The sequence below is a fragment of the Aquarana catesbeiana genome, linkage group LG02 (assembly GCF_042186555.1).
Source record: "Aquarana catesbeiana isolate 2022-GZ linkage group LG02, ASM4218655v1, whole genome shotgun sequence".
NCBI lineage: Eukaryota > Metazoa > Chordata > Amphibia > Anura > Ranidae > Aquarana > Aquarana catesbeiana.
In genome coordinates this window covers 262,270,338-262,286,521 of record NC_133325.1, presented here as the reverse complement: position 1 = coordinate 262,286,521, position 16,184 = coordinate 262,270,338, and positions in this window count along the sequence as shown.

Genomic DNA, 16,184 nt, shown 5'->3' with positions numbered 1-16,184 from the left:
CTGTGAACAAAATATATCGTCCCGTATATCGTCCCTGCCCATGCTTGCCGGACCACGTGTCAGCAGTAAGTTGGATTTTATGGCTGATTGCCTTGCCCAATGATGCCAGAACATTCCGTTCCATGTGATGGTAGAAAGATTGAATGACCTTACGTGAAAAGTAGTAGCGACTGGGAACCTGCCATTGTGGTACAGCACATTGTGTGAATTTACGGAAGGGGGCAGAATCCATCAGGCTGAAAGGCAGAAGTTGGAGAGCCAACAGCTTTGGCAAGCTTGCATTCAGATGCTGGGCATGTGGGTGGCAGGGACTGTATTTTTTTCCCTGATTCGGTGCTGGGTTGTTGGATGTTAAATGCCTTGTGGCACCCAAATCATTGGTGTTTTTGCCACGTTTCATGTGTCTGAGAAACATTTTGCAGATAGCAACAGTGCTATCTGCTTCAGATGTGCTGAAAAATGCCCAGACAGCTGAGCTTTGGGGAGTGGGCCAGTAGATAACCGTTGCAGAATGTGATGGAATAGGGTGGTTGCTCTCTACTCTTTCTTGATGTCGGCCTCCTTGGGGTTGTGTCGCCTCACCTTCAGTTTCCTCCTCTGCTCTATCTGGCACCCAAGTCACATCAGTGACCTCATCAGTATCATCTCCATCTCCTCCATCTTCATCATTACCACTGGAGACAACTTGGCAATATGCTGCGGCTTGGGGAACATGAATACCAAGTTGTCTACCAGTGTTCCTCCTTCTCTCTAGGCTCATGTTCCTGTAATCCTCAACCTCAGAACCAATATCTGAATCCAGTAATGGCTGGGCATCATCAAGGAGCAAGTGGCTGATGCTGTGGTCAAATAACTCAGCTGACTCCTCAATGGCTGATGTTGGGGCTAAGGCAGGAATAGATGTGGACAAGGAGACAGGTTTATCCACTCTGGCAACTGCAGGGGACTGCACACTTGCCTCTACTTGCATGACAGAGGATGAGGAAGATGAGGAGGATGAGGAAGGTTTAGTAAGCTAGTCCACCACCTCCTCTGCATGCTGTGGCTGAATAGCACTGGCAAATTCACTAAACAGAGGAAATGATGCCCTGCCTGAGAACTGACCACCACGTCCACCTTTGCCTGTGGACACATTTGTTGCTGGCCCCCTTACAGTGCTAAGGGAACGTCTGCCTCTCCTTGTTGTCCTCTCAGACATTATTGGGAGGGAGGGGGCGGTGCTTAAAAGCAAATGTAAAGAAGAAGTTGAAATCTGTACGTAGATGCACTTTAATCAATGTAAAGAGGTGTTTGGTGCACTTTCATTTGAGTACTCACACTACACAGACACACTCCACGGATACACTATAATATACTGCAATATAATGCGCATAACGTACAGTGACGCACAGAACTATATGGTGTTAAACTGGCAGTAACGCACGCAAAATGATATGACGTTAAATTGGCAGTAGCGCACGCAAAACGATCTGGCGTTAAACTGGCAGTAACGCACAACACTATATGGCATTAAACTGGCAGTAATGCACGCAAAATGATCTGGCGTTAAACTGGCAGTAACGCACAACACTATATGGCGTTAAACTGGCAGTAATGCACGCAAAACAATATGGTGTTAAACTGGCAGTAACACACACAGAAGTAAATGGCGTTAAACTGTCAGTAACACACACAGAAGTGAATGGCGTTAAACTAGCAGTAACGCAATCAAATAAACAGTGTTCAACCATCACTACATTGATGCTATCTGAACTGTCCCTACTGTAGCTATACACTAATGTCAAGATTTCTGACACGGTTTCACTACACTACACTGAAACTTAATGAGCTGTCCCTACTCCACACTAATGTATGTATGAATAGTGTGGTCTCACTACACTACAGTGAAACTATCTGAGCTGTCCCTACTCTAGCTGCACACTATTCAATGCTGAATGATGGTCCTCCTCACTACACTCACACTATCCCTACATTCACACTAAACTAATATTCTACACTGACAATTGAAGCAAAATAGCACAGTATAGCACACTAACTAACTGATAGCACTGAACAGATCCCTGTTCTATCTCTCTCTACGCCAAAATCACACTGAAAATGGCTGCCATTGAAAGAATACTTTTATACTGTGGGACGGGAATGAGCCATGATTGGATAAAGTCATGATGATAGTGTCCAATCATGACTCTGACCAGTGCTCTGAAAGGAGGGAGGTGTCATCCCAGTAGGCACTGTATATTTTTCTAGAGGTAAGCCCCCATCCCAATTTTTGCCAAACCTAAGCACCCCCTGAAGGAGTGCGATTCCTCTAGCGGGACTTTTTTCACGGGGTTACCTCTAATAAAGTAGAAAGTAGTAGAAGTTTATAGTTTTTGTATAAAAGTATTGTAGTTTATTAATTTAGCATCTAAAAATCATTACACATGACCTAACCATATAGACAATAAAATGGATGCATGTAAATGGGAAAAAGTAATTCTACAAATAAATGACCAAATGCAATGATACAGGTAGTAAAGAACCAATGATCATAGAACCCGACGTTTCGAGGTAAGCAAAAGGGGTTGCCCTCTTCTTCAGGGGTAACGACAATTGGTCAAAATGGATATTTCATCTAGAAAATTAACAAAAAAAAGAGCAAACATAAATGGATGAATATCTCAGGCATTCACAGCAGGAGGCAGTAGAGAGCATCTAGTTTACATTATAAAGGTCAATAGACATTAACATATGTTACATCTTTAGTAAGTTCCAGGCATATACATGCAGAGATTTCATACTGACCCCTTAAGATTCATATAAACACTCCCAGGGACATTATCAGCATCCAATGCGAATCAAGAATTTGCCGCCCGTCAAGGCCACACAGGGATCACAGAACCGAGGCTCAAGAAGATAGGGAAGATACCAGGTGAATCACAGGAAAAAGAACCAGGGTGGATTGAGGTTGCTTCACAAAGGATATCCCCAATATAAGAACAGACACAGTCCTCCCCTCACTGCGAAGGCTTGAGACAGCCTGTTTGATGGAGTTAGAGGGTGGGGGGTACAATCCTGCTGCAATGAAAATATTTCAATGAGAGTCTTAAAAAGAGAGCCTAGTATAAATACAATACTATTCTCAGAATTGTAAGGAGTATTGGGGTTAGCAGATTCACCCGAGATTGTCAATATAGAACATATATAACACGTACCTAAAAACTGAGGATAAAAGGAACCAGATCATGGGTCCCAATTTCAGCAGCAGGAAGTATTTGAATAATACCCCAGAATCAAAATGGGCAGGAGTCCAAGGAAATATGCAGGTTCCCTGGTTGGGTGTGAGTACGCATAAGTCTGCAGATTATAAAACACATCAGGGAAATATTATAGGTAAGTAAACGGTTAACCGTCTGTAAAATTTCCAAACATCCCAACCAGAGGGGGTCCATGCATTTACCTGCCTGTCTCAGCTTCCTCCAAGCATGTCTGTGTGGTGTCAGTAGCAGCTGATTAATGCAGTGCTGGAGGAGTTTAAATGTGTGTTTAATTGCAGTGGGTGGGGATGTCCAATCAGCAGCCTGATTGGCTGAACCAAGTCACAAGTTTGTTTTTTTTTCTCTCTCTTTTAGGGAGGATGTGAGATGTCTGTCTAGGATATCCCCTGGGCAGAGCGACGCATAGCGTCATCCCCACGAAACACTCCCTGGAGTGAAAGCATCCACAGCAGGGAGGGGATGGACATGTATAACAGCGCTGTGCTCGGCGGGGGGGCGGAGCCAGCACGACGTGAAGGATTCCCCCATGCGTCTAGAAGTCCCGCAGCGCAGAGCTGGCGTGCCCGTTGTCGTGGAGATCCATGACACAGACTGCCAGAGAGAGGGGGGGGTCTGGGAGTGCTCTGAAGGGAGCGCTCCTCGGTCTCCCCCGGGTGCGCTGAGTGAGCTAACAACACAGCCCAGGCCTGGATGGATGGAAGGGAAATGAGTGAAAGTAATTGGATAAATGGTAAGAAAAAAACAAAAAAAAAAAAAAACAACAGAAATAGGGGACACAGACATGCAGAAAAGGGTGTAAAGAAGGAAGTAACAGTGAATGGAGAAGTGACAGCAGAAAGTAAACAGGGGAGGAAAGAAGAGAAAATGCAGTCATATAGGAGGAGAAGGAGGGAGAATCCTCCTAGGAAAGGGAGGAGGGGAAAAGCAAAGAAGGAGGAGGTAAAAAGAGAATGAATATAAGAACACCGATACTTGATGGATCTCCGTGTGGTCGGGAGGGACGGTCCCACTGGATCAGAAAAAGTCCTGAAATGACAGGAAGGAGTTGTTCCATTATATATTTTAAACAGTATATTAAATCACAGGCTAAACAGGAATAACATGTTCAAACTATGAATATATCTATAATCTTATTAGTTTATGTGTCCTATCAATTCCAAAGACCATCCCTGGCCAGGGGCATATTCCCAGAGTGTATGTATTTATCCAGTCACGTGAGAGTACGAGATTACTATAGTGGGTAAAAAATAATAATCAATAAACAAGGAATACAGATAGTCCAGGTAGACAAAGGACTACCTCAATTTAAATAAAAGGGGGGCGATCCTATTGTTGAGGTTCCCATTCAGATCCTCCTGAGGAGAAACCCTCCAGGAAGGGTCTGAAGGAGGTGGTTGCATTGAGGCCAGGTGGCATAGTCGCATTCAAGCGAAAAATCCACCTTTGTTCGGCCTGCATTAATATTTTGTTGGTGTCGCCTCCTCTAATACCAGGGTGTATTCTGTCTAGAATCAGGAAGGAAATCTTCGGAGTGATTCCTTCATGCAGGTCTCTCACATGTCTTCCCAGGGGGAGGCTTGGATTACTGGTCTGCATGGATAGGATGTGTCGATAGGCGCGTCGCCAAAAGGGCTGAATAGTTTTGCCCACATAGAAACAAAAGCAGTTACATAAAAGTAGGTAGACTACATTAGCTGTTTGGCAATTCGCATAGTGTTTAGGGCGGTAACGTTCACAATTTGGGAGTGTTATATTGCGCGTGGTGTTCATAAAGCGGCAGTAGTTGCACCCCCCACAAGTAAATGTACCTGGGTATTTGCACGGATCCTGGTGTCCGGAATCGTGGTATTCACTGGACACCAGGTAATCCTTGAGAGATCTGGCTCTTTTGAATGTAAAGACCGGGTGTTTGCTCACATATGGGCCTATAGTGGGGTCCATTGAAAGAAGATGCCAATACTTATTAGCGATTTTTTTTGAAGGTTTCATGCTGGTTGCAGTATTTGGTTATAATCGAAATTGGATTCTTCTTGATATTTTTAGAGGATGGATTGTAAAGCAATTCTTTCCTGGGTTTCACTACTGCCCGATTGTAGGCCTTTTTGAGGCATGATTTAGAGTAACCCCGCAGTAATAGTCTCTCCCTCAGGAGATCAGCCTCTCTTCTAAAGATTGTGTCATCTGTGCAATTTCTGCGTGTCCTCAAGTACTGACTGAAAGGGATGGATGCAATTAGGGGTGTTGGATGAAAGCTTCTAGCATGTAATATAGTATTGCCCGCTGTTGGCTTCCTGTATAAACTACTGATGATACGTCCCCTGTCATCTTTATGGATGGTTACATCCAAGAAAGTTATGGAAGAATTGTCAAAGGTCATTGTAAAACTCAAATTGAAATTATTTGTGTTCAAACATTCTAGGGAAGGTTCCAGTTGATCTTGTGGGCCGTCCCAAACAAGGAAGACATCATCGATGAATGTGAGCCATAGGCTCACATTCATCATGAAAGGAGCCAGTTCCTCGGATTGGTTAATCATGCGCTCCCACTCCCCCAGGTACAGGTTGGCATACGATGGGGCACACGAGGTCCCCATCGCTACCCCCTGCACCTGGAGGAAGTGGGAGCCATTGAAAGTAAAGTGGTTATGTTGTAGGATACAGTCCAAGGAATCCAGCAAAAAATCACCCATTTTTGGATTAAGTCTATTATCTTGTAAGATGACCTGTCGAATACAGCTTAAGCCCTTGCTGTGGGGAATCGAGCTGTATAAGGCCTCCACGTCGATTGCCACCAAAATCGACGTGGGGGGAATGGTCATTCCATCCAAGATCTGGAGTAAGTGGGGAGTGTCGCGTAAGTAACTGGGAAGATTGGTCACAAATGGGCGAAGATGCCCATCGATGAAGGAACTGAGGTTCTCTGTTATTGAGCCGTTCCCCGACAATATAGGTCTGCCTGTTGGTCGTTTTACACATTTATGCAATTTCGGTAGAGCTATCCCTACATTCACACTAAACTAATATTCTACACTGACAATTGAAGCAAAATAGCACAGTATAGCACACTAACTAACTGATAGCACTGAACAGATCCCTGTTCTATCTCTCTCCACGCCAAAATCACACTGAAAATGGCTGCCATTGAAAGAATACTTTTATACTGTGGGAAGGGAATGAGCCATGATTGGATAAAGTCATGATGATAGTGTCCAATCATGACTCTGACCAGTGCTCTGTGCCCTGATTGGCTGAAGTTTTCACTGCTTCAGCCAATCAGGGCTTGCAATGTACTGTTCAGCGCCACAATGGATTGTGGTTTGTTTGGGGGGGGGGGCGAACAAACGGTCGAGCGACCCGTTTGTTCGGCTGTTCACCAAACAACCGAACAAAGAAAGTTTGCCCCAAACTTACGCTTGGGCCGAACCATTCGCCCGTCCCTACTGCTAGCATATTTGCCTGCAGACTATTTAAATCCTCACTAATACTGTATATGCAAGATTGAATACACATTTGATTGTAAATTTGGTGAAGTTGACTGTGGAATGCAGTGTAAATGCCACTGAACCTCACTTGGGCAAATAAAATATTTATTAAAGTATTAAAGCTTCCTTTTTTTAATGTCATACTTACCTGCCTTACTCTACCGATGTTTTTGGACAGAGCATACCCAATCCTCTTCTTCTCGAGTTCCCTGCCATCTCTCCTGGCTCCTTCCCCTGAGTTCCCCCATAGAAAGCCACTTTCCATGGGGGCATTCGTGCTGGCTCGTTCCTGAGCCTCACTGTCTGCATCTATAGACACAGACAGCAGGGCTCGGTCCCTCCCCCACTACCTTATCATAGGATTTAATTACCAGGAGCTGGAGCCAATGGCTCCCGCTGCTATCAATCTGCCCAGGGAGGAGAGACAGAGCCTGGCGAGTCACTGCTCTTGTGCACAGCTCTGGATTGAAATCAAGCTCAGGTAAATATAAAGGGAGTGAGAGGGGACCCTCTGCAACAGAAGGTTTTCTCCCTAATGCATAGAATGCATTTAGGTAAAAAAACGTAAGGCTTTAGAACCACTTTAATCATTCACAAGACAAATTGCCCAGTGAATGATTGATAAATATATCCCTAGGTGTTCATTGCTGTCATTGTGCTAGTGCCACACTTCTAGAATACCATCATACTGTGCTGTGTATCTACTATATCTCATTAAAACATTCTTTTTCTTCATCATCAGCCTTCCTAGCTCATGAAAGATGCTGGAGGAGTTGATCCTCCAAATTTTTAATTTACTTTAAAGCCCTCAGCCAAGCACAGTTTTCCACCATATTTTAATCTGGACTCCCATATGTCTTCAAGCCAAAACTGGTGTTCAACATGTGGGAATTTATGTATAACATATTTGTTATGTTCTACTTATAAAAAAAAAAATAAAAACCTTATAAGCTCATAGTGAGAACATTTAAAACAAATCTTCACAGCAGAAAATAGACAAAGGTGTGCATCAGGCAGCTCACTGGTTAAGGAAATTTTAACATATTTGCTCATATCTAATTACTATGTTTATCATATGTGAATGTTAACTTTATTATAGCATTTTCAAATATCCCCTCCATGTTCTGGAAAAGTTGTTACCTAAATTTTGTCCTGTTTCAGAAAAAACAAATACAAATGTTAAGTTGTTTTAAGTAGCTGACAAATATTAATTTCATCAAAACACATAGTATTTTGTAAGTTAAAAAAATGCATTGTGTCAATAGTTTTCCAAATGTTAACAAAGTTGTTAAACAATTTTAAAAAGTTGCAGAAGCTATTTACTGTTAATATCACTGTAACAATGTATACACAGGAGTTGTGATATTTTTCAAGTAATAATTTATATCATTATTTATTATAAATTACAATTGTCCTGATTGACTTTATCATGTGGAATGCCTATAAACTGAATTTTTTAAGTCTTGTTCTTGAGCTTAAATGTATGTACACCCTAACAATGAACTTCTCTTATTAAAAAGGGGGGGAGGGGTTTGGGACTTTAAATGAGGCACAAGCCAGGTGTAGCTATATGCCTCCATCTCTATACCTAATGCATTAAAACAAAGGGAAATGGGACTTTGAATGAGGCACATGAGCAGTGGCTGGTTAAATGATCAAGAGTAAAACCATTTATTAATCCATATGTATACAAGTTACATGGTAAACACAGATTGCAGTATATGCCCAAGAGTTATCAAGTAATTGAGTACTCCTGTACCGTTGATATACAAATAATACTTGATTGCAAAAAATTACATATGTAAGAACAGACACACAAACACATAAATAAAGTAAAAATGCATCCAAAGAGCTTGACGCATTTTGTGGAGTATGCTCCACTTCCTCAGGAGCAGGTGCATAAACAAGTATCTATAAAAAAAACATATATATATATATATATATATATATATATATATACACACACACACACACATACACACACACACGGTATTTAACAAAAGTGAGTACATCCCTCACATTTTTGTAAATATTTTATTATATCTTTTCATGTGACAACACTGAAGAAATGATACTTTGCTACAATGTAAAGTAGTGAGTGTACAGCTTGTATAACAGTATACACACTGACATTAATGTCTACACCGCTGGCAACAAGAGTGAGCACACCCCTAACTGAAAATGTCCAAATTGGGCCCAAAGTGTCAACATTTTGTGTGGCCATCATTATTTTACAGCACTGCCTTAACCCTCTTGGACATGGAGTTCACCAGAGCTTCACAGTTTGCCACTGGAGTCCTCTTCCACTCCTCCATGACAACATCACAGAGATGGTGGATGTTAGAGACTTTGCACTTCTCCACCTTCTGTTTCAGGATGCCCCACAGATGCTCAAAAGGGAATTAGGTCTGGAGACATGCTGGGCCAGTTTATGACCCTTACCCTCAGCTTCTTTAGCAAGGCGGTGGTTGTCTTGGAGTTGTGTTTGGGATCATTATGTTGGAATACTGCCCTGCTGCCCAGTCTCTGAAGGGAGGGGATCATGCTCTGCTTCAGTATGTCACAATACATGGTTCCCTCAATGAACTGTAGCTTCCCAGTGCCAGCACCACTCATGCAGCCCCAGACCATAACACTCCCACCACCATACTTGACTGTAAGCAAGACACACTTGTCTTCATACTCCTCACCTGGTTGCTGTCACACACGCTTGACAGCATCTGAACCAAATACGTTTACCTTGGTCTCATCAGGCCACAAGACCTGGTTCCAGTAATACATGCAGACCAATATGATGCAGTGTGTGGTGTATGGTCTGAGCACTGACAGGCTGACCTCCCACCCCTTCAACCTCTGCAGCAATGCTGGCAGCACTCATAAGTCTATTTCCAAAAGACAACCTCTGGATATGACGCTGAGCATGTGCACTCTTTGGTCGACCATGGCAAGGCCTGTTCTGAGTGGAACCTGTCCAGTGAAATGGCTGTATGGTTTTGGCCACCATGCTGCTACTCAGTTTCAGGGTCTTAGCAATCTTCTTATAGCCTAAGCCAATTCTTTTTTCAGATCCTCAGAGAGTTCTTTGCCATGAGGTGCCATGTTGAACTTCCAGTGACCAGTATGAGAGAGTGAGAGCGATAACACCAAATTTAACACACCTGTTCCCCATTCACACCTGAGACCTTGTAACACTAATGAGTCACATGACACCAGGGAGGGAAAATGACTAATTGGGCCCAATTTGGACATTTTCACTTAGGGGTATATTCACTTTTGTTGCCAGTGGTTTAGACATTAATGGCTGTGTGTTGAGTTATTTTGAGGAGACAGCAAATGTGCACCATTATACAAGCTGTACACTCACTACTTTACATTGTAGAAAAGTGTCATTTCTTCAGCGTTGTCACATGAAAAGATATAATAAAATATTTACAAAAATGTGAGGGATGTACTCACTTTTGTGAGATACTGTATATATATGCATACAAATCAGTGATATGATGGTTCACCAAAAAATGAGGGGAGAGAGGGGAAATCCCCATAGAAAATTCCCTCCCCATTGTACTCACAGGTCAGCTTACGATTCAACATGTGATGCTATGGATTAGGCTGAGCTGGGGACATCTGTGCCGAGAGCTGTGGCAGTATTGTCCGTGAACAGCGAAGCACAAATAGGTGAACTTCAGAAGAAGAAATGTGGACTTCCAAGTCATAATTGGAGTTGATGCAACTAGCAATTCCAAGGATTGTCTATAGGAAATATATAAATATACAGAAGGATTGTGGTAAATATTAAGTTTAAAGCAGTATAATCAGTGACTGCTAGTTGGATCCAAGAAAAAAGAAACAATAGTGAAATTAAAGACAACAGAGCTTGTCTCAAATGGAAGGGAAATAAGGTGAAACAGGTGTGACTGTAGTGAAAAAAAGAAGGTGAAATGGGATTGCAGCAGTGGAACTGCCACAGAAGTGAAAAAAAAAGAGCATAAACAAGTATTGGAATAGGCACATAGTGGATATACCCACAGGGGACTTCTGCCAATGTGAATATAACCCAGTAAACAGAAAAAGCAAAAAAAAAAATCACCAAAGAGTACCTTGTTCCATATGCGAAAGCCGTGGTGCAAAGTAATGTGCGTGGTATCCCCATAGGAGGGAACTAAGGAGAGGATCCCCCATACTGAATGAGGTACAATTTGCTCTAAACGCATGGCCAAAGACACCTCCCAGCGTCACATAGGCGTTGTCAATAAGAGAGGGCACCACCGGCTCGCGGCAGATGCCGCCCAGGCAGCTGGTGCCAAAACTCCCTCGTGAAACAAACGCCGGATGTCAAAGACACAGCCAGCATCATGTAAGTAATGTCACATGTGCGGCGTGGGCATGGGACCGCCCGTTTCCTGCATCCAGATAGGTGAGGTGGAAGGGGAGGGATGCCAATACTCATCATAGCTCCCGGAACCAAATGAAAAACCAACGCACCCAGGATTTCAAGCCACATGTAACTGTGAGAAACCTGGTGGTACAAATCATAAGCTAGAGACTTCCCTTATGCCCCTTTCACATGGGCGTTCTGTCTTCTTCTGTCTTCTTCATCCGTTCTGGCCGTTGTGTACATTAGTTTTTACATTCATTTTCTAATGAATTTCTAATTTTTGAAATTATTAGAATTTGAATCAAAAATTGATTCACTGATCCAAATTCTATTTGAAGAATAACTGGTTGCTAAGGAGTGGGCCAGCAACCGATGCGTCATCACTGTCAGCAGGTTTCCCGCTCACAGCTGAATGTAAAAAAAACAGTGCTGGCAATAAACAAATTGTGAAAAAATGGTAAGGGGGCATGGCTTGAGAGCGCTGGAGATGGCAGCCTAAGCCGAGAGCTGACCGGAGAGTGCCAGTATCCAGACAGGAACCCTATGACTATAAGGCTCCAAACTGCCCACACCTGCCCAGGGACACTCTGCCAACAATGTCCCACCAAACGCAAGGAAGATCGGTGCCCAAAGAAGCTCACAGCATTCTTTCTTCCTCCAACCAGCTCCAAGGAGACAGAAAATCCAAGATGGCACCGCTGCCCGGGCCTGGTGAAGTTTGAGGATGGGGGCACCAGACCCTGCCCTTTTTTCACCCCTCCCACTTTTCATAAGCCCCACCCCTTATAGAATCCACCCACTCCATCCCCTGTATTCCACTTGCTTCCACCCATAGTGTCAGGAGTATTTAGCCCCAGCATCACAGGACAGAGTTCACAGCCCCAGAATCACAGGACAGGGTATACAGCTCAGCATCACAGCACAGAGTATATAGCTCAGCCTCACAGATCAGGGTATACAGCTCAGCATTACAGATCAGGGTATATAGCTCAGCCTCACAGATCAGGGTATACAGCTCAGCCTTACAGATCAGGGTATACAGCACAGTCTCACAGATCAGGGTATACAGCTCAGCCTTACAGATCAGGGTATACAGCACAGCCTCACAGATCAGGGTATACAGCTTAGCCTCACAGATCAGGGTATATAGCTCAGCCTCACAGATCAGGTTATATAACTCAGCATGACACAGATCAGGGTATATATCTCAGCATGATACAGATCAGGGTATATAGTTCAGCATGACACAGATCAGAGTATATACAGTAGCTCAGCATGACGCAGATCAGGGTATATAGTTCAGCATGACACAGTTCAGGGTATATAGTTCAGCATGACACAGATCAGGGTATATAGTTCAGCATGACACAGATCAGGGTATATAGCTCAGCATGACACAGATCAGGGTATACAGCTCAGCATGACACAGATGAAGGAATATAGTTCAGCATGACGCAGATCAGGGTATATTGCTCAGCATGACACAGATCAGGGTATATAGTTCAGCAGGTCAGCAGGGGGCGGCCGGTGGCTCGCGGCACTGACAGAATGCCCTCACCACCCCTGGAGTGGGGCTCACAGCACTCTGAGGGCACCCCCCTGCACTTACCAGGCTGTGGTGTCCTCTCCTCTGAGACCTGTGTCTCCTCCAGAGTGCGGGCAGCAGGCAGCAGCAGTCGCGGCGGTGTCTATTCCTCCAGTGCATGTCTTCTCTGCTCCTCTGGCGGGGAGGAACTTTAGTGTGAAAATAGCAAAATTTCATTCGCTATTGTCACACAATTGGGTGGGATTGGGGTGCACTCACTGGCTCTAATCGGGTGCTTAAAAAAAACCCTGCCCACCCCCGCCATAGGAATTCATGAGTCCGGTGTCCTGAATGGGGCAGGGCACATGGATAAGGGGGCGGCAGCAGGGATGGGGGGGCCGCGCCCGTTCGCCCTCAATGCAAGGGCCACCACTGCAGACCTCACTGATGCAGATCCAGATGATCAAAATACTGAATTTGGCACCCATCTCCCCTCACCACTCTCTTCCGACCAGTCCAGTGTCCCACAACCCAGCCAAAGTCAGGATGCGGATGGAGTCTCCCCACCAGGTGGAGCCACAGTGAGTACAGAGTTCTATTCAGGGCATACTTCACTACAACTACAATCATCCATAGCAGCCTTCCCTACCTCAGTACAGCTTGTCCTGGATAAAACTATGAAGGACATGCTACTAGCTCTACAATCCTCCCTTATGGCTAACTTTGCTTCCCTTATTAACAATTTTTCATCTGATATGCAGCAAATGGGAGACAGAGTACAATAGATAGAAAGCAAAATGAAGGAATGTACTGATACAGTAAATGACTTAGTGAATGCATATGTAGAACAGAAAAATTTCTCACGTCGCAAAAACATCAAAATGAGGGGTGTCCCTGAAACCGTCCCACCTTCAGAGCTGCAAGCATACGCCATAAATCTGTTCTCCACTCTGATACCTGAATTAACACAGATAGAGCTCACTATCAATCGCATACATAGGATCCCTAAGCCTCAGCACCTTGAGGACTCGATCCCCAGAGATGTCCTTATGAGGATCCACTACTATCTGGTCAATGAGCAAATTCTATCCAAAGCAAGGGCAATCACCACCCTACCAGCACCATACACACAAATCCAAATCTATGCAGGTCTCTCACAACACACCTTGCAAATGAGAAGAGAACTAAAAGCAGTGACCAAGGCCCTTAATAATCATAAACTTGTCTACAAGTGGCGACACCAGGACACCTTACCGGTCACCAGCAATTGGGCATCCTACACCATCTCTACCATTGAAAGCGGAATGAAACTCCTTCATTGCGGTGCTCCATTGACACACAATATCCGCTAATATCCCTCTACGCTCCTAACTATCACCAAATTACATTCCTAAAAAAAGTCATCAAAAAGGCAAAAGGCCTTCAACAAGACCACCTCCTATTATGTGGAGACTTTAATCTAGTACCTAATAATAGGATGGATATAACCTCCGGTCCTAAGAGACACAAATCTCCTTTGAGTAAGTTCATGGTTTCCAATGATTTGTATATGACGTATGGAGGTGTTGTCATGCTGATGAATGGGTTTACACGTATCTATCACCACATCACAATGCCTACTCACCTATAGATCTCTTTATAACTGATAAGTGACTATTACAGAAGATATCAGCTTCAACCATCCACACTGTCATTTGGTCAGAATGAACGGGAGACAGTTGTCATCTAACCAATGCTGGCTCTCTCACTTTCAATAAAACAATAAGGTTGACAATCTTCCTCATTGTCATTTTTGAAGAAATATAACTACTTACTGTATCTGAATTTGCGCTCATGCAAATTGAAGAAAAAAACCTGATGCTACTAGCACTCTTTCTCTTTAGTGTACTACACATTATGATAATTGCATTGTATACCTGAAATTTTCTGTACAATTGTTAATGTTGTTGCTTTTTTTCTTGTCAAACTTAAAATCTAATAAACATCTTTTGAAACAAAAATTAAGAAAAAAACAGCATGGGCACCCCCCCAATCCATTCCATTCCCTTCAGGTCTGGTATGGATTTTAGGGGAACCCCACACCACAATTAAAAAACAAACAGAGTGGGGTCCCCCCAAAAATCCATACCAGATCCTTATCTGAGCATGCAGCCCGGCAAGCTAGTAAACGGGGGGGGGGGGTGAGTGAGCGCCCCCTCTTCAGAACCATACCACTCCACATGCCCTCAACATGGGGGGGTGCTTTGGGGCAGGGGGGGAATGTAGTGTGATATATGTCTGGTGTTGAATCAATCTTAGAGAAAAGTACTCGACTTCCTGGATTTCCTTTACACTAATTTTGAGAACCGTATTTCCTAGTGTGGAAGATAAAAAGGAGGGTTTTCCTCATCCTTGATGACCATATTTGGTTAAATGAGAACTTAGAAAAGTATAGTGCTCTGCAATTCACTCTAAAATTCCAATGTAGTTGTCATTCTGTTGAGAACCAAGGAGTTCTGTAGTTCATATTGTAAACACAAGTGATGCATACAAAAGTAAATCACTAAAGGTAAGCAATCAATAGTGCCAATAGATCCAAAAATGATGGGGTTTATTGAAGTAAAAAGTTCAACATCCAGACAGATGAGTACTATATATTTTATTCCTTTAGTTATATATATTATATATATTATATGAACTCCTCCTCACGAGGGATACATCACTGTACCCACAGATCATGAGGTCTTCAGACCAATACTTTGGTCGGGTGTCCACGATCAAGACATATCCTTTGCGCTACACATTTACTTTACATATCGTTTCACAATTGGTCTTATTGTTGTGTTGGCTGCTCACAGTTGAGGTTGGCGCAGTATTTTTTCCCTTTTTTCATCTAATGTCCAGATTTATATTTGGTTACAATTAGTCATAGACTGGGAAGCACAAAACCCAAGGATCCCAACGTGGTATAAAAGTACCCAAAGTGTTGGAGCAGGCAGCAAAATGTTTTGAACTGAATATTCAAAGAGCTGTCAATTCGACCATGTGTGCGTCGTCCACTGATCAGTGTCTGTACACCTGCCCGATGGGTTGCACTGTCTTTGTACATTTTAATTCACTGTGAGGGATTCTTCCAACCTGAAAATTCATAAAGTTCAGCCTTTATGTTTTTCGCTAAATAGGACCCATGGGAAACAGTACACATTTCCTGTTGATGGAGAGTACATGAGCCATTCTTTTTTAATTTGTTCACATGTTTTCGAAAGACCATGGAACTGGAAAGATTTTTTTTTTATGATCTTCATATTGCCTGCTTGAAGCCAAAAACTCACCATTAAAGTTTTGACATTCCACAGGCTCCCTATTACATCAAAAATCCTGCAATTCATTGGTAATATTTAGCCATAACACAATGTCAATTTGATATTCTGGTCCTAGGTTAACTCTGTTTTGATGATGCAGATGAACTTCTGGAAATACAAGAAGGAGAGATGGAAACCAACTAGGAATAGGGGAACCCTACACTCTGTGTCACATCCCAAAATATAAATGGAGAAAAACAGATAA